Below are 18,815 nucleotides of genomic sequence, written 5' to 3'. Positions count from 1 at the left end.
TCTTATGTGACTTAACTGCTAAGGTCATCAGTGCCTGCGCCCGGGTTCCCGGGTTCGATTCCCGGCGGGGTCAGGGATTTTCTCTGCCTCGTGATGACTGGGTGTTGTGTGATGTCCTTAGGTTAGTTAGGTTTAAGTAGTTCTAAGTTCTATGGGACTGATGACCATAGATGTTAAGTCCCATAGTGCTCAGAGCCATCTGAACCATCATCAGTGCCTAAACGTACACACTACTTAACCTAAATTATCCTAGGGACAAATACACACACCCATGTCCGAGGGAGGACTCGAACCTCCGCCGGGACCAGCCACACAGTCCATGACTGCAGCGCCTTAGACCGACATTTGCTTAAGCTGGAGGAAGTGTCTAATATTCGAATTTTGAGCCTGCAATGCAGGATACCTGCAGTAAGGCGGTGATGCTGTTGAGTATTCAAATAGTCCCTAGTCCAAGGGATATCCAAAACAGTTGTCCCCACTTTTCTGTCACCAATAGAACTCTATGAATGAACCTCGTAAAAATCCCGTTTTTATGTACGGCATATTGGAATATATTTGGTAGCGCACGATGTCCCATGCGTACCGATAGTGCGTTTATTGACAGCGGAAGCAGAGCGGGGAAATTCATCAGCGAATGGCACAAGTGCACGAAGAATTCTGCTTCTCCGTTGGAATGTGTAACACAATCGATTCAAGACAGCATGGATCTCATTGGCCGATGACACACGATCTGGAATGCCTTGTTTCATCACGTTACCGCAGGAGGTAGATGCCGTCATTACTGAAGATTGCTGAGTTCCCACGGCAGCCATTGCCCATAGGTCGAATTCAGATTCGAAAATGTAAGAGAAGCGCAGTGTTCCCCGCACCATTGTGTCATTCTTCGACGAAGCATCATTTTCTCTGTTTCCCGCACTCCCGAATGCATTGGACGGTCGTAGCGCACACGTGGTCGCTCTGTCGTCATATGTGTGTGCGCCCATATCCCCCTACTGACGTAGGCAGTTGCATTGAGCTCTCTTCAGCGGTTTTTGTTGGACAACCTCCAGCTCTTCTCTTTTTGAATGCCCCTTATACATTTTAAACAGTTGTAAATCTTTGTGAATCACATCAACAAACAGGGAGGGCATGTAACTGAGATCCCATTCAGCGCCGGCCGGAGTGGCCGAGCGGTTAAAGGCGCTACAGTCTGGAACCGCACGACCGCTACGGTCGCAGGTTCGAATCCTGCCTCGGGCATGGATGTGTGTGATGTCCTTAGGTTAGTTAGGTTTAAGTAGTTCTAAGTTCTAGGGGACTTATGACCACAGCCGTTGAGTCCCATAGTGCTCAGAGCCATTTGAACCATCCCATTCAGCTAGACACAAATGGCTTCAGAAATTTATGATGCTTCAGAATTTTTGGTCACCCAGTGTTCGATAGAATGGCCATCTCCATAACTGAACAGTCTGCGAGTTATCACAATATAAGGGTATATGTGTTTGGGTGTGCTTAATCACGGGATAATTATATATTTTTATTTTTATAATTATATTTTATGATTTTGGTTGGGGTGGCTTTAAATATTGTGGGCTAGCATGAGACTTTTAATTAACTTATACCGCAATATCACTCGTACGGACATCGGCTGCAAGTACGTACGATATAATATTTTTTAAACACAAGGCGCAACTCACCGCCTCCTAATACAGTTTGCGTGAGCGCGGCTATTTAGAAAAGAAAATATGCGTATTCTTACGCACACTGTAATTATTAATATGGGTCTCAGGGGCTACTGGTTATTTATGTACCAAACTACATAAAGATTAACATACACCTTTACCTTTTATCCAAATAAATACAGATTCATTAGTATTGAGTTTTCTTTTGTTACGTGTATACAATGCAAGTGGAGAGGTAGGGTAATAAGCAGATTTACCAAAGTCCTTTATAGCAAGTTCAAACATATGGTAGGTACGATAGGCAATTACATCTCCATCATTAAAACTTTCAAGTCCTGGAACACTAGACACTCCACTACCACCTCTCACTATGGCGACAGTGAACCATACATTTCCATGTGGAAAAGTGTCGTTTATATCCAAGCTGAAATTAAGAGAACATCCAAGAAATACACAGGGTCCGTCGACGAGAGCATGGGCTGCAACACTCTTGACTGGAATGCGGTTTTTCTTGTCTCCTGATGTTGTACTCAGTTCAGTGTTTTCTATATTTTTGTAAACTGTTGTGCGACGACGACGTCGATATCTCCTGTCGCACAACAGTTTACAAAAATATAGAAAACACTGAACTGAGTACAACATCAGGAGACAAGAAAAACCGCATTCCAGTCAAGAGTGTTGCAGCCCATGCTCTCGTCGACGGACCCTGTGTATTTCTTGGATGTTCTCTTAATTTCAGCTTGGATATAAACGACACTTTTTCACATGGAAATGTATGGTTCACTGTCGCCATAGTGAGAGGTGGTAGTGGAGTGTCTAGTATTCCAGGACTTGAAAGTTTTAATGATAGAGATGTAATTGCCTCTCTCCTGGGCGCCTCAATCTTTCTTGTTCATTATTTGCAAGGCAAAACTGGAGAGAATCTCATCTGCCGTTAGGCGGCCAAACTCGAAACATACTGAACTCATTCAGTATTGTAAATATTAATAAACGAAATCTATTTTTACTCTGTCTTTTTAACTTTGAAATTAATGAAATATCAGAACTGAGAAGTCTCTCGCATTTACTTTTAATAACATGAATTGTCAGCGTAACGGCCGACTAAATCCTGCTAGGGGAGATGAGCTCCCTGCACTACGAAGTTCTGTAAAAATCCTTTTAATCATAATTAATGGTTGCGATCATGAGAGGTGACAACTAAGTCGATAATACACACTTTCTAATAACAATTATAAGTATATTTTACTAAATTGCAACCAAAATTACATTAAATATTATCCAGCGCTACAATGGCGGCCTACCGCTAGACGAAACAAAAACAGGATCTGGTTCAATCAAAGCATTGTCTCTGATCTTCATGGCCTATGTTACACAGAGATTATACAAAAACTGTGTTTTGTTAATTACATCGATATTTGTGTTTTTATAATAATAATTTACAATCTTTACTATTTTTTATACATCGCGTAGACGTACTTAGTCTTGTAATAATTTATAATTCACACGTCTCATAACAAAAACTTCCTTTCCTTTTCTCCAAATGTCAATTTATATGACGTGCCGTCACAGAGTCTAACTGCCCTGTGGGGGTCATAGCGCCATATACCACTATTGCCAGAAATTTTTCCTTGCTGGGAGAACAGAAATGGGGTGCGCTCGGCCTCTTCAGGCCGCATTGGGAAACTCCTTGAATGAGAAGTATCGGCTGTTTGGTTTAGAGAGATGACGCCGGCCGGGATGGCCAAATGACGCCATACAGCAGTAGGATGACACGGCGGTCGGTCGAGATTACAAGCTCTTATGGGACTCAAGTTCAACAGGACATCAGATATCATTTATATACTTATACACCGTCTTGCTATAGCTATGACCTGTTAATCTATATATTTGAAATACACTTTCGCATAATGTGTCACTGCCAATTAATATAGCTCTATGCAACTTTGACCACACATAGAACTGATACAATACAGTACAGTATAAAAGGTAATTGAAAGAAACACGCAATGGGACGAATAGAAATGACACTTTTATTCAAAGACAGTAATTACTAGGGTGAGTCAAATGAAAACCTTAAATTTGTAATAACAAATCGAAATTTCGCGCCGTTATCCTGTAAGTTGGTAAGCGTGCTACAAACAGCGTGCAGAATGGCCTGTAGGTGGCAGCATCGTGCAGATGCACACATACCGTCGTAATATCAGTATAAAGATGGCCACTCCACTTGCGAGTTGCAGCAGGGAAAAACAGCGTACTGTTATTCGGTTTTTTCATAGTGAAGGTTGGAAACCTATTGAAATTCATCGACGAATGATGGTTCAGTACGGTGATGCATGTTCGTCACAGCAGCAAGTCTACGAACGAAGTAGGAAATTCGCAAATGGTGGTGACTTCAGTGGAAGATGCTCCTCGTCCAGGTCAGGCACAAAGAGTTGTGACTCCACAGAAGATTGCAGCAGTTGAACCCATAGTGAAGGAAAACCGACGAGTGATACTGAATGACATTGCAGCATGTTTACAGATTAGTCATGCGTCAGCACACCACATTGTGCATGAGTGCTCCAGTTTCACAAAGTGTCTGCAAGATGGGTGCCACGGCAGCTGACTCCTGAAATTAGAGAACGACGTGTTGATGCTTGTGTAGAACTTCTTCGGCGCTTTGAACGAAAAGGTGAGGGCTTCCTTGCAAGCATCGTTACTGGGAACAAAATCACAGACCTGCATTTTGAATGTCTTACTCATCCACCATACTCACCAGACCTTGTCCCACGTGATTTCCATATGTTTGGACCACTCAAAGACGCAGTGGGAGGAATGGGAGGAAACAAGTTCTACATCTACATATATACTCCGCAAGCCACCTGACGGTGTGTGGCGGAGGGTACCTTGAGTACCTCTATCGGTTCTCCCTTCTATTCCAGTCTCGTATTGTTCGTGGAAAGAAGGATTGTCGGTATGCCTCTGTGTGGGCTCTAATCTCTCTGATTTTATCCTCATGGTCTCTTCGCGAGATATACGTAGGAGGGAGCAATATACTGCTTGACTCTTCGGTGAAGGTATGTTCTCGAAACTTTGACAAAAGCCCGTACCGAGCTACTGAGCGTCTTCCACTGGAGTTTATCTATCATCTCCGTAACGCTTTCGCGATTACTAAATGATCCTGTAACGAAGCGCGCTGCTCTCCATTGGATCTTTTCTATCTCTTCTATCAACCCTATCTGGTACGGATCCCACACTGCTGAGCAGTATTCAAGCAGTGGGCGAACAAGCGTACTGTAACCTATTTCCTTTGTTTTCGGATTGCATTTCCTTAGGATTCTTCCAATGAATCTCAGTCTGGCATCTGCTTTACCGACGATCAACATTATATGATCATTCCATTTTAAATCACTCCTAATGCGTGCTCCCAGATAATTTATGGTATTAACTGCTTCCAGTTGCTGACCTGCTATTTTGTAGCTAAATGATAAAGGATCCGTTCTGATGAAGAGGTACGCCACACGGTGTATGAGTGGTTGCGCGGACTACCAAAAGAATTTTTTTTCTAAAGGAATTTATGCACTTTGTAAGCGCTGGAGGACTTGCATTGAGCGTGGGGGAGATTATGTTGAAAAGTGATATAGCTTTGTACCATTTCTGCACAATAAATAATATTTAAAAAAATATTTAAGGTTTACATTTGACTCACCTTCGTACACTGAAGTCACCCGCGACTTATGATGGTCCCCTGGACTTTAAAAAAGACGGTACATGGTCTTTAATAGTGGGTACCTGATCACCACGGACGGCAGTACATGCTCTAAGACGCGTTCCCGTGCTGCCCACGAGGTTGGTAAAGGGTTCTTGTGATAGGGCATTCTATTCCTCCTTCAGCGCGGCTGAAGACTGCTAGATGCAATATATCTTCTCAGAGCATCTCGAACGTGCTCGATGGGATTTATGTCTGGGGAAGGGGCACGCCGGTCCATTCATCGAATAACCTCCCTATCCTGCGCTGTTGGATAGGGCCGCGCACTGTCATCCATAAAAATGAAATCAAGACCGAAAGCACCGCCGAAAAGACGCCCATAGGGAAGGGGTACAGAGTCACAATAACGCTGGGCTGTCAGTGTACCGTAATCAAAGACTAGGAGGTCAGTACGCCTATGCAACATTATCACCTCTCCACACCATAATACGTGGCCCACAAAAACGAGCTTGTTCATCAATGTTCCTGCGTACATTACGTGTTAGCACCTCTCGCCGTATAAGCGTACGTGCAGAATCGCTTCTAACACTGAATCTGCTCTCATCCAAGAAGGCCACGCAACCTCAGATCTCACCGGTCCAGTCCTCACGCTCTTGGCACCAGCAAAAACAGTACCGCCAGCGTTCCAGTGTCAACGGGACACAACGTACTGTTTGTTGGGCAAAGGGACAACCACCATGCACTCGCCGTGCCACTGTAAAGCGTGAGATTGCATGCCTTGTAACCTTGTTAATCGTAGTTGCAATTGCACCCGCTGTTTGAGTGGATCCCTTCTCTTGCCTGGTATACAATGTGGCGGTCATCAGTCGACCACCTCTTCTCCTTCGGGCAGCAGTGTCTGCAGTTCGGAATGCTTTCCACGCAAGTGAAACAATTCTGTGACCAATACCAAACTCTTGGGCTACACTCGTCACATTTCGCCCTTCTTCCCCACATCCAGATGTTGTCACCGGCCCATGGTGTAATAACGAACACCCCCACAGTGCACCGTAACTGCTCACTGATTGACACACACACACACACACACACACACACTGCCTTCTCCCGTTTCTTCAACTGCCTCATGTTGCGGGGTCAACCGCATTTGGCGCTCTACTCACGTCTCACGCTGACCTCACACCATGTGAGGACCAACTTCCTGTGTACGACTGTGTGCAGAGTAGTTAATATGCTAGGTTTCTTTTTCTAGCCGGTCCTTAAGCTTTGAACAGCAGTGTAGGTTTGAGGTTACAGATATATTCTGACCCACCAAACTTTCCATTTTATCGAAAGTTCTTCAGGTAAATATGCGTTTCATTTTTACGTTTGTCTTATTTACCGGTAACCATAGTATATGAGCACTGAAAGGTCAACAAAATAAAGGGATGGAATGCTGTTTCTTTATCTAGCTTCTTTATCTAGTTTCTTTATCTAGCTGGTCCTTAAGTTTTGAAGAGCAGTGTAGTTCTGATGTTACAGATATATCCTGACCCACCAAACCTTGCATTTTATTGAAAGTTTTTCAGGTAAATCTGCATTTCATTTTTACGTTTGTCTTATTTACCAGTAACCATAGTATATGAGCACTGAAAGGTCAACAAAATAAAGGGAAGGAATGCTGTTTCAGACCGGTATGCTAAGCATTTAAGGGGTGGTCTTCGACCATCATATTTCCATTGACCGGAAACTTCATTGTTAGCTGAAGTGAATCGTATTGTACCAAGCGAGCATAAAAGAGGACTACGTGTCTCTTCAATACTGGCCTCCGCTGTTGACACTGTGCGTGCATCGATCAGATGCTTGATAACATGGAGAGTTCTCGAAACGACTAGGCAGTTCTTTCCCATTATTCCATGATGCAGTTATAATGTCCTCGAGTGCCTTGTCCTCTTAATTAAAGATAGGCGTCAGGGATCAGACGTGTACGTACATGATCACCGACGAACAGCTCAATTTTCTGCCATCAGCCATTAAGGCACTAGTAAATTTCCAATCACTGTATTACGCTGCCATTTTCTTTAATAAGTGGGCGGGCAAACATTCTAAATCCACGTTCATAAAAGATTAATTCGCGTGCAACTTCTTGGAATTTATCGTTTAGATATACATTCGTTAAAGCGTACATAATCGTGTGACGAGCGGTTCCTGTTTCAAGACAGACATTCTCATCCGCAGTACCACTACGGTCTGACTTTATCAGGGTCACATAAAACAGATACTACCACCATTTTCTGCAATCGGAATTGCGAGAATTATTTTTCTCTGTTTCTGGCAACTGATATGAGGAATTAGTTTTTTAACAACGTATCATTTATTGTTGTTACTTACTGGACCATTCTCAACACAAACTGCTAGTCTGTATCTCTACACTTTTCTTATTCTTGTCAACTGTTGTCAGTGACAATGCCCTGGGTGGAGCTAAGTTTTGGTGAAATGTTATCTGAATATAGATTTTGTCAGTTCTTTTGTCTTGTTATTTACGTACATACGTAAATATTTATGTTACGTAATCATGTATACAGGGTGGTCATAAACAGTCTGAGAAGCTGTTTCAAGAGTGTTGCAGGGTAGACTGTGCTGAGAAATAATTGTTAAGCAAAAAAGCTCGATACGTTGTGCCGTTTCCAAGTTAATTAGCATTGAAGTTATCCAGGCAGCCCGTGAACATACGAATTAAGAGCCCCGCCAGATACAATTAGTGACAATTGTTCTCATAGCGTAGTTGATTGCGCACGAGACTGCTCAGTCTTTGGCTCGGTTTCATTCCTTACTACCATCCCGTGTCCAATTTTTGTATCGTTCTCCTGTTTGGTTTAAAGAAACCAAACGAAGACGCCGTCTCTGGCGGGTCACTTGAATTTGGGAGCGCAGCAGCTTAAATCACTATCTTTAATCCTGATTGATTCGAAACCGGGGCAACGTATCGAATTTTTTTCTTAACAGTTATTTCTCAGCACAGCTCACCCTTGAGCACCCTGAAAAGCATTCCAGACTGTTTCTAACCACCCCGCATATTTAATTCATACTTGTCGGATGCTTATGACAAGAGTAAATAAGAATAAAATTGTTGTCCACTTTTAGGAACATCTTATTTACTTTTACGTTGGCCATGTCCTTCCCCATGTCGGCTATACAGGTATAATGGCTTTTCTTTATCCTTCTTTCAATTTCTTAGTGCAAGGTCAGAACTGCCTCTCTCGTGTTTTTAACCTCTCTTAAACTAAACTGAACTTCATATTAGCTTTTCTGAAACTAATCTTCATGTTACTTCTCTTAAACGTTTTGCCGTTTTTGTGGCATAAAGTAAACGGTGATTTGCGGAGTCTGTAGGTATGTAGAGGTAGATGCGGTGACACTGGACTTGCATTTAAGAGGACGGCACTTCAAATATCAATCTGGCCATTTAGATTTAGTTTCTCCATGGTTTGCCTAATCCACTGAAAGCAAATATCGCGATGGTTCCTTTGAAACAGATGCAACGATTCCCACAGACATACGGCAGACCAGAATCCTGAAAACCTGCCCAGAATTGCTTAATAGGCTCCACTATGCTCAAAAGTGGCTGTATTGGGGTTTGTTACCGTTATGCCAAAACTGAAAGATTCAAAGTGGCGAATTCAATATGCCGAAAAGAATGTGCCAAAAATAATGAAGTGAACAAGAAATGTTTTCCGTGAACATTTATAATTTCAACGGTAATTTTTATAACGAAACTGGCTCTCTTACTGTCTTTATTACGGAAGATATAGGTTAGTAATAAAAACTGAAAGTTTTGTAAGTCTTTTTAATCTTCTTCCTCTAGTACCTCTTGGTCTTCATCGTTATTTCTTTCTACAGTTTCTCCCTTACCGACATTTCTATCCTCTTCATGATCTTCAGCATCTGATTCCTCGTAATCCTGTGTAACAGGTACCAAGAGAGCAACAGTTTTCGATTACAAAGCTTTCACTTTCCTCGGAAATAGTTTCCACAAAGAAGAAATATTTTATAGTAAAATACTAAAATAATTTAACAAAATTAAATTTACCAAAGAAAATTTTATGGATGTGAAATAACATAATTAGCTTATAAACAGCACTTTTTATATATTTCAAATATTTTTTTTATATTTAATAATTATATTTTATTTTGTAATAGTTTATTAGAAATAACAACTGTCTGGTTATGCGTGCACATGTGTTTTTTTTCTTATTTTACTAAAATGTTGAATTCTATTTTCTCAGTGTAAATAACGGAATTTTGCACATGTCACTTAAACTTGTGGCTAGTAGGTGGATTTTGAGTCTGATTTGCGAAGATAGTAGTACCGTACATACTTAAGGACGGAATGAAAAAAAATGGAATGTCGTGGAATCTAAAACTCGTCTTTCTTTCGCTCGCGTTTTACAATTTTTATCTTTTCTACTTCCATTCCGGTAAGAAGCTAAGTAACAAAAACAGTTGTTAATTAATGATTAAGTAACGAAATAAATGTTCGTAATTAAGTACTTTCATTATGGAATAGCCAAAATTTAAAAATAATTTCCGACTGATTTCGCTAAACAAAAATATTACAACCGAACGAAATTCAGTCTTTGGAAGAAACAGGTGACTGCTTTTAAGATCAGACTTCAATAGCCGCAGCATTACTCTAGCCTACCTATTAAACGAAACTTCTCAGCTGCGATCTTTATTTTGGTTTCTGGCCACTTTCTCGGAATCCTGACCTACTGTGTGCCATCCTTCCCCAACCCTCCTTACGAACTCGTTGCAGAGAGGACTGTATTTTTCCTGTTTTCTGTACCGCCTGTCACCTGAGGTACTCCTACCAATTTCCGTGTGTGGTGGGCGGCTGTTATGAATTACCACGTATCCCCAACGACTCCACGACACAGACAGCCTCTGCTGCCCGCAAAAGTATGTTACACACAGTGAGATACTTCTGTAATACAGCTGCTCGTCGGAACAAAGTTTTCAACAAGTCCCAACCAGTGAAGTTTTAAGACTCAGCGATTTTGCTAGAACTTGATAAGTACAACACGATAAACTACAATTGTTCCGCAATCTCTTGGAAATCCTGACACGTTTTAAGTGGCCTGCTGTGTGATTGTCCGCATTATCTTTCCAGAGTATTACCTAATCGTACGTCCTTGAAGATATTTTCACTTAATCGATGAGATGACGCACACGTGAACTAAGTAACAAAGCGTTACGTCCCAACATTCGACGTAATTACAAGATGCGGTTTGCAAGACTGATCGTAGACACAAAATAATGCTCTTCCAAGGGGATCAACAGATCTGTTAATCACGAATTTTGATAGGTCTTGGGTATGTTGTAGCTGGACCTCCTGCGAGTACCAAGCCGGCGGCTTTTCATGCAACGGCCCCTAGTTCCCGAGAAAATCGGTGTTGAACTTTTATGCGTACCTTCTCTACCCGCAATGTTCGTAATGTTTCAGCTAAGCGAGCGTAGCGCAGCGGCTAAGCCTGACGACTACAACGCTGCAAGTACAGATTTACAAAACCTGTGATGTTTACTTTTACGGGCTGGTTACATTTTTCACGAAGAAAATTCAAAATGCTCTAGACTTCATAAAGACTAATACATAAATCGTTTCGAGGGAAGATTCCATTAAAACAACACTCTAAGACAAAAAAAAGGACGCACCGCGAAGGAATTATACGAATGGGACGGAGAAACGTACATATGAAGTACATCTAAGGACATACGAACACAATTTCATATAGATGATTTATTCAAGAGAGAGACCTTCTCAAATTGACCAAGTCAACAGCAAGGCGTCTCCAAACATGTTTTCGTTGGTCATCGGGGCTCACTTCGAAGCGGTACTCATCACTGAAGACAATTCTACTTCTGTCAATGAGATTCCAGGCCAAAAACATGTTTGGAGGCCCCTCGGACAGCAACGGTGTACCAACATGACTGTGCCCGCCATACGGTCCGAAAAGCAGAAACGACGGTCTTGGGCGCCACTGCTTTTCGTAGCTGGACCTCTTTGGTTATCATCCACGGCACCCTTACAGCACAGAAGTACGTCGACGATTTTCTACGCCTCGTTTTATTGACCTTAATGGCAAGCCATCCTGGGCTTACATTTCAGCAAGATAATTCCCGCCCTGCCCGCATCTCGTGGTCGTGCGGTAGCGTTCTCGCTTCCCACGCCCGGGTTCCCGGGTTCGATTCCCGGCGGGGTCAGGGATTTTCTCTGCCTCGTGATGGCTGGGTGTTGTGTGCTGTCCTTAGGTTAGTTAGGTTTAAGTAGTTCTAAGTACTAGCGGACTTATGACCACAGCAGTTGAGTCCCATAGTGCTCAGAGCCAATTCCCGCCCGCACGCTGAGTTTCCGCTGCTTGTCTTCCTGCTTGCCAAACCTCACCTTGACCAGCAAGGTCGCCGGATCTCTTTCCAATTGAGAACGTTTGGAGCATTATGTGCGGGGACCTCCGAATCTTGGGATTTCCGTTACCTAATGGGCTAATTGGACAGAATTTGGCACGACACATCTCACGTGAACATCCAACAACTCTATCTGTGGTGTCACTGCCAGACACCACACTTGCTAGGTGGTAGCTTAAATCGGCCGCGGTCCATTAGTACATGTCGGACCCGCGTGTCGCCACTGTGTGATCGCAGACCGAGCGCCACCACACGGCAGGTCTCGAGAGACGTACGAGAACTCGCCCCAGTTGTACGACGACGTTGCTAGCGACTATACTGACGAAGCCTTTGCTCTCATTTGCCGAGAGACAGTTAGAATAGCCTTCAGCTAAGTTAATGTCTACGACCTAGCAAGGCGCCATTAGCCTTAGATAGCTTGTATTTAAAGAGCCTGACTTGTATCGCCACAATCTCCAGATGTCTCATCAAGAACGATGTATACAAAGGATGGATTAAAAGATAAGTACCAAAGGAGCTACGTACTTTTCTTTATAGCATTCATTAAGTCTCCTGTTTCAGACCTCACTCCATCCTTCGTGAGTTAGCGCGTGCATCTTGGCCTCCTCTTTCAATTAGTGTGCGTAGTGTTGGCAAGTCTGCCGACACAACACTATCAATCAATACCAGGCCGAATAAGTGCTTGCATTAGGGCCAGAGGTGGACCAACGCGTTATCGACTTACTCAATTCGTGAAGTTCTTCCTCGTGACTAAATCACCCAATTTTTCTGAAATTGTAATCATTTGTTTGTCTATATACGAGTATATGCATCACATTTACCGATTTTTGTCCCATTTGGATAATTCCTTCGTGGTCCATCTTTTTTTTTTCCCTTTGTCTTACAGTGTAGATCCTGCATCAGATTAGCGCACCTACTTTCAAAGGTTTGATGAAATAAGTGTGGTTCGCATCGAAGTTGATCCAAGGAAAACAATCTTTTCGAATTTAAACGAACTGTGTTTTCCGGTATTGCATCTGAAAGATCCGTGAGCCCCCAAGGCAGTATCTTTCATTACAAGAGCGTGTTATTCTACGAATTTTGTGTTTCAGTTGCTTCTGCGATAAACACCACCTAGCACAAGCAACAGCGAGTAAGACATTTCTGTAATCTATTCTGTAACAAGCATAATATACTTTTGAAGACAGTCTGCTGTAATGATCGATTTATTAATTAAATTACTTCTGCGAAAATGATTATTTTTGAATAATTTTGCATGTCAAGTACTATTAAATGGTATTCTATAGGGTGAAATGGAAAAAAATGTACACAGGCAGGATTTGAACCCTTACCGCAAGCGATCTCTTACTCGAAACGTAACAAACATTAAGGGTGTGGGAGGTACGCATAAAACTTCAGCAAAGATTTTCTCGGAGCCTAGGAGCCGTCACACGAAATGTCGCTAGCGAGGTACTTAGGGAAGTTTCCTCTAAAACATACATAAGACTCACCGAAATCCGTGACTAATAGGACTTATGGGCACCTTGTTGAGGCAAAAATGGTTCAAATGACTCTGAGCACTATGGGACTTAACATCTATGGTCATCAGTCCCCTAGAACTTAGAACTACTTAAACCTAACTAACCTAAGGACAGCACACAACACCCAGTCATCACGAGGCAGAGAAAATCCCTGACCCCGGCGGGAATCGAACCAGGAAACACGGGCGTGGGAAGCGAGAACGCTACCGCACGACCACGAGCTGCGAACTTGTTGAGGCACTCGATATCCTAAGAGCTGTAGGTCAAGACAACAAATGTATGTGGAATATTTTGATTGAGTAAGCTTTTCGTTTTACTTAAAAAAAAAAAAAACCTGGTGTTATTGTTTGCCGGTACATTCCAAGCAATGTTGATGGTGATAAGAGTATGCCGGTACATTCCAAGCAATGTTGATGGTGATAAGAGTACGCTGACCTTCCTGAAGTTGCTGAAGTTGTAACAAAAAATTACGGCCTCGAGGACTGTGAAGATGATGGAAGGAATTTTGGGTGAAGGAGGACATGGGACAATAAATACTGCGTAAATTTTTATTTAATGATACTAGTGGAACACGACTCAGTGGAGATAACTGTTGATGTTTCCAGTCGGTAGAGAAGGGGTGCTGGCGAAAGTAAAACAGGGCGGGCGGTGAGCCGTGCTTGGATAGCGAAGTCGGTAGAGCACTTGTCCCCAAAAGGAAAACGTCCCTGGCTGGAATGCCAGTCAATGACATAGTTTTAATCTGCCGGGATGTTTGAAAACTGTTGATTTGTTTGTGCTTTGTCGATGTAGTTCCGATCAACGTAGACAGATCAGACGGCGAGAAACAACACGAGGCTTTTAGGGCATCACCCTTTCGTCGATGGCGGCTATCGTGTAGGGTACAAGGAAGAAGACACATGATGAAATGGTGGCAACACGGATGTGCCATAACGAAGGCAGAGGAAGAGAAAAAGCATATGCCATGAGAGTAACAGACGACCAGATGATACAATGGTGGTTGTATTGAGCACCAACCACGATGGTGGCGATACTATGAAGTCCGTGTGTCCCTTGAACGGACTTTGATGACCCTTTGCGATTGCTTATGGTACTCAGGTCTCGCTCACGTGCGTGATCTTGGCCACCCTGTAGGCCAGTCGTAAGGATCTCGTAGTTTGTAGTGTAATCGCCGCACCAAGGTGATTAATAACAGATCTACTTGTGATGCGCAACGGATAACAGCAGGAATCAACTGAGTACTCGGTTGACGTGCAGGCAGTAGGTAAACTAACATCGTGAGCAGTACAGTCGGCGACTTAGCTCGCACAAGACCTATATCTCTTTTAACACTCGATATACTCAATATTCATATGAAGATTGTGCTCTGTTTTGGGGGCATCAGAGTGATTGCAAGGCGAAATGCTGGGTTGTGATTACTCATCTGCACTATCGACAAGACTGATTTATTGATTAACATAAAAAATTTAACGTTTCCGGAGTACACAGTCCCACGCAAAGAGATTTCAAAAGCAGTCTGATATATCGTATTATAAAAAATATGATCCCTTAATCAACAAACTCTCTTGCAGAAGAAATGAGGAAGGTAAAACTCACGAGGAGAACACGGCAAGTACCGTCACCAGGAATTCCCAGGAACTTGGCTCATTGGAAGAGGAGTAGACCGATCCTGAATAAAAAAAAGGACGGTGAAAGTTTTCGGGGTACTTTATGAGCCTTTTACCACGCGCCGCCATTAGACGTAGTGGTGGCTGAGTGATTGCCACAGTGGTTTTTTTCGTTTTACACCTTGTGTTCGAAACCCAATTACTGTTTTTAGTTATTTTATTTTACTTTTGTTGATTTCATTTATCTACTCACGTCCGTAGAAGGTTACTACACTAATGTTTCTTATCCGATTAGGGAATACGAGGGCATTATATTAATTCTAAAATTACAAATGGATTTCGCAATAACTGTCAGTATTTATTATGTAATATATGTGTGTTTATGGTACGTTGATGGGTTACAATCTTTTTTAAATTCTCATGTTCTGACATTTAATTCTCATATCAGTTCTTACATAAATTCTTACATTTTACTCATATATTCATTCTTTAGGAAGATTTGGTGCGTTTCCTTGGATGATAACGACCGTAGAAACGCTCGAAACACAGATATTCCAATAATCACGAGCATCGCCAGAAGGCAGGTTTGCCACAGTGACATACCTTCATATGAAGCTCACTCGGAGAACAAACGTCGTTAACATTGGTGGAGATTTCGCGCGTTGGCAATACTTTCGGGGCAAACCATGCATAATGGATCATTTTTCCGAAAACTGGCGCTTGCATTTGATTATGCATCAGTATACACCACAAGTATATCACCGAAAACAATTTCAAATAACTTTCCCATTTAAAAAAAAAATTCATATTGATATAACAACTAGATGAAGAAGGACAACGTTATATCAATATACACTGAAAAACGTTCTTGTAGTAATCTTCTACCAACAAGGATATATAAAAGAAAAACAAAAATAAAAGTGGGGCTTAGAACACGTGGCTCAGTATTAAGAATCCGTGAGGCTAACCTCTGTGCCACCATTGTGTTTGACTATTTTGCGCGGTAAAAGGTACATAAAATATCGGGAAAATACCTCGAAAGTTGACCCCTTTTCGTCAAAAATTATTGAATATCTACAGATCACAAGAATAATATACAAAAGAATGGAAAAAAAAATCCAGGAGTTCTGGTAACCAGGGTGATGCAAAACTTTTTGATGTGTGTGTATACCAAAGTAAAGATGATGATTTTACATCTGACACTCTGTGGAAAGCGATTTTTTTTCTTAATTTATGGCCAATTTTAAGCTTGACGTCCTGCAATATATGTTAATGTCAATTGAAAGTGGTACAAAAGACCGAAACCTGGGTGGTAATTAAATAAACAACAATACAATCAAACGGCAAATGGAAGTGCCGTGCCTCCAGTCGGGTAGACCGTTCGCCTGCTGCACGTCTTTCGAGGTGACGCCACTGCAGCGACTTGCATGTCGATGGGGATGGAATGATGAAGATAAGAACAACACAATACCCAGTCCCTGAGCTGAGAAAATCTCCGACCTAGCCGGAAATCGAACCCGGGCCGTTAGGTATGACATTCCGTCGCGCTGACCACTCAGCTATCAGGGACGGACATCAAACGACGGTGTGTTCATTTGAAAATCGACTAATGTGATCAAATATAGTTTTAAAACATTACAATTAGTGGCTCGCCTTATTTGCGAATCACGATAAGTGAAGTTATAAAAAAACAACAACAAATGTATAGTTCGCCAAGTAACCGTGAGAATAGCCAGATTAAGTTATCAAAACAAAGAAAATCAAAATTTAACCATCCGCCCTCAGGTGTACAACTACCATTGAAGAGTTACCAAAACTTAAAGATCAGCTTTAGAACAGAAACCTTTAGGAAACAATGCCCTCCACTGGGCTATATTTTAAGATCTTAAATTACTTGCAACTGCCAAGGCCCACGAACAGCAAGAGGGTGCCTGAAACACACCAGCAGCCTTAAAGCCTTTGAATATTACTTCAACGAGGACACAGAACGAAACCCGAAATTAAAACCTACAAAGGAGATCAAATGTTTAGTCTTCAGATAGTAAAACAAAAAATTAAGAATACTCCAAACGCCAATCATCAAACAGACACCAGAGTGAGAGATCACAAAAATCGAAATACAAATACCAGTTAACGCCAAATGGCACAGAGCAAGCAGTAATGCAAACGGTGCGAATAGATCAGTGACCCAAAAATGTAGAACAAATTTCTTTTATTTCACGTCTATGGTCACAAAATCGTAGGTCATCAGACTGCCGGTTTCGGTCAGCAATGGACTTCTTCAGATCTGTTTAATAAAAACATGTCCTAATGTGCCACTACGACTCCAATATATTAGGACATGTTTTATAACACATTTTAAAACACTTTCCTAACACAAAAACCACTTAAAAGCATGTGACTTTAGACGTAAAATAGAAGAAGTTTATTCTACGAGTAATAATAAATGTAAACAGTACTTCCGTCGCTGCCCCGTGCCTCGCGTAATTTTATGAACAATGCAAACACAAAGAGATTCCACTTGGACCATGTCTGATCCCAAGCCTACTGCTTGTATACTGACAATGTAGCCCTCCGACATTTGTGAGACAGAACTTTACAAAAGTTTAACAAGAGGTGACTCACTGGAAATCAGAAATGAGCTCTGTATACTCGCTTTAAACTCGCCAGCGAGTCCTGTGACGTGAACTCGCCGTCTTCGTGTCGACCCTTGAGTATCCGCTGCTGCCCACTTGTAACTTGAGTCTGTTGTCGGGTACGAGTGGACTCGACCCTGTTCAGAAAGAAGAGTGAGTACTCAAAAAATGGTTCAAATGGCTCTGAGCAATATGGGACTTAACATCTGTGGTCATCAGTCCCCTAGAACTTAGAACTACTTAAACCTAACTAACCTAAGGACATCACACATATCCAAGCCCGAGGCAGGATTCGAACCTGCGACCGTAGCGGTCGCGCGGTTCCAGACTGTAGCGCCTAGAACCGCTCGGCCACTCTGGCCGGCTTCTAAACAGAACAACCGATCAGTCGTTACATTGCTATGTAACTTGCTTCTATCATTTATGCAGGTCGGACATTTCTTGAGAATGGCTACAAAGCCGAAATCATGGTAAACAGTGAAGTACTGTTTACTGGCGGAAATGTCTTTTAGAGCGGTTGCGTATGAAGCGGGAACGACGCGAATCCGCGGTTATACTTGCGAACTCGAGTACTCACTGCCGGCCGGTGTGGCCGTGCGGTTCTAGATGCTTCAGTCTGGATGGATGTGTGTGATGTCCTTAGGTTAGTTAGGTTTAAGTAGTTCTAAGCTCCAGGGGACTGATGACCTCAGCAGTTAAGTCCCATAGTGCTCAGAGCCATTTGAACCATTTTTTTCTGTTTAGAGGTACGTTAATGTAGATAAAATATTTCAGAACATTGCTGTAAGTTTATTTCAATATTTAATATCTATTTGGGGAATGTCTAACAATTACTTTGACATGTATACACTTTCGAGGCGTTACCAAATGTATAACGACAGTACCAAAAAACATGACTTGAGGATAAAACTCAGTCTCTAAATGGTGATTAATTATTGAAATAAATTACAGGAGTGGATGGTAAGCCACACAACTCGGTTTTAGCCTATAAACACAAGCTTCCAAGGCTAAATGAATACAGAAATAGAGCGCTTTTTTTGTTGCAGGGATGTAACAGTGTTTTCGCTCTGTGTCCAGTGTTCATTTGGCGCAGCAGAAACAGGATGACAATTATTGAACTATATGAAATAGACTTGGCCACTGTTTCTACGTTTCGATACAGTGTATCGATACGTGGAACTGTTTCAGTGTTTCGGAACGGCTGTGGTTCACTGTTTCGAAACAGTGGTGTTTCATTCCGCCCCTGTCTCGGATAACCGGACCAG

The sequence above is a fragment of the Schistocerca nitens genome, chromosome 5 (assembly GCF_023898315.1).
Source record: "Schistocerca nitens isolate TAMUIC-IGC-003100 chromosome 5, iqSchNite1.1, whole genome shotgun sequence".
NCBI lineage: Eukaryota > Metazoa > Arthropoda > Insecta > Orthoptera > Acrididae > Schistocerca > Schistocerca nitens.
This window is presented reverse-complemented; position numbering follows the sequence as displayed.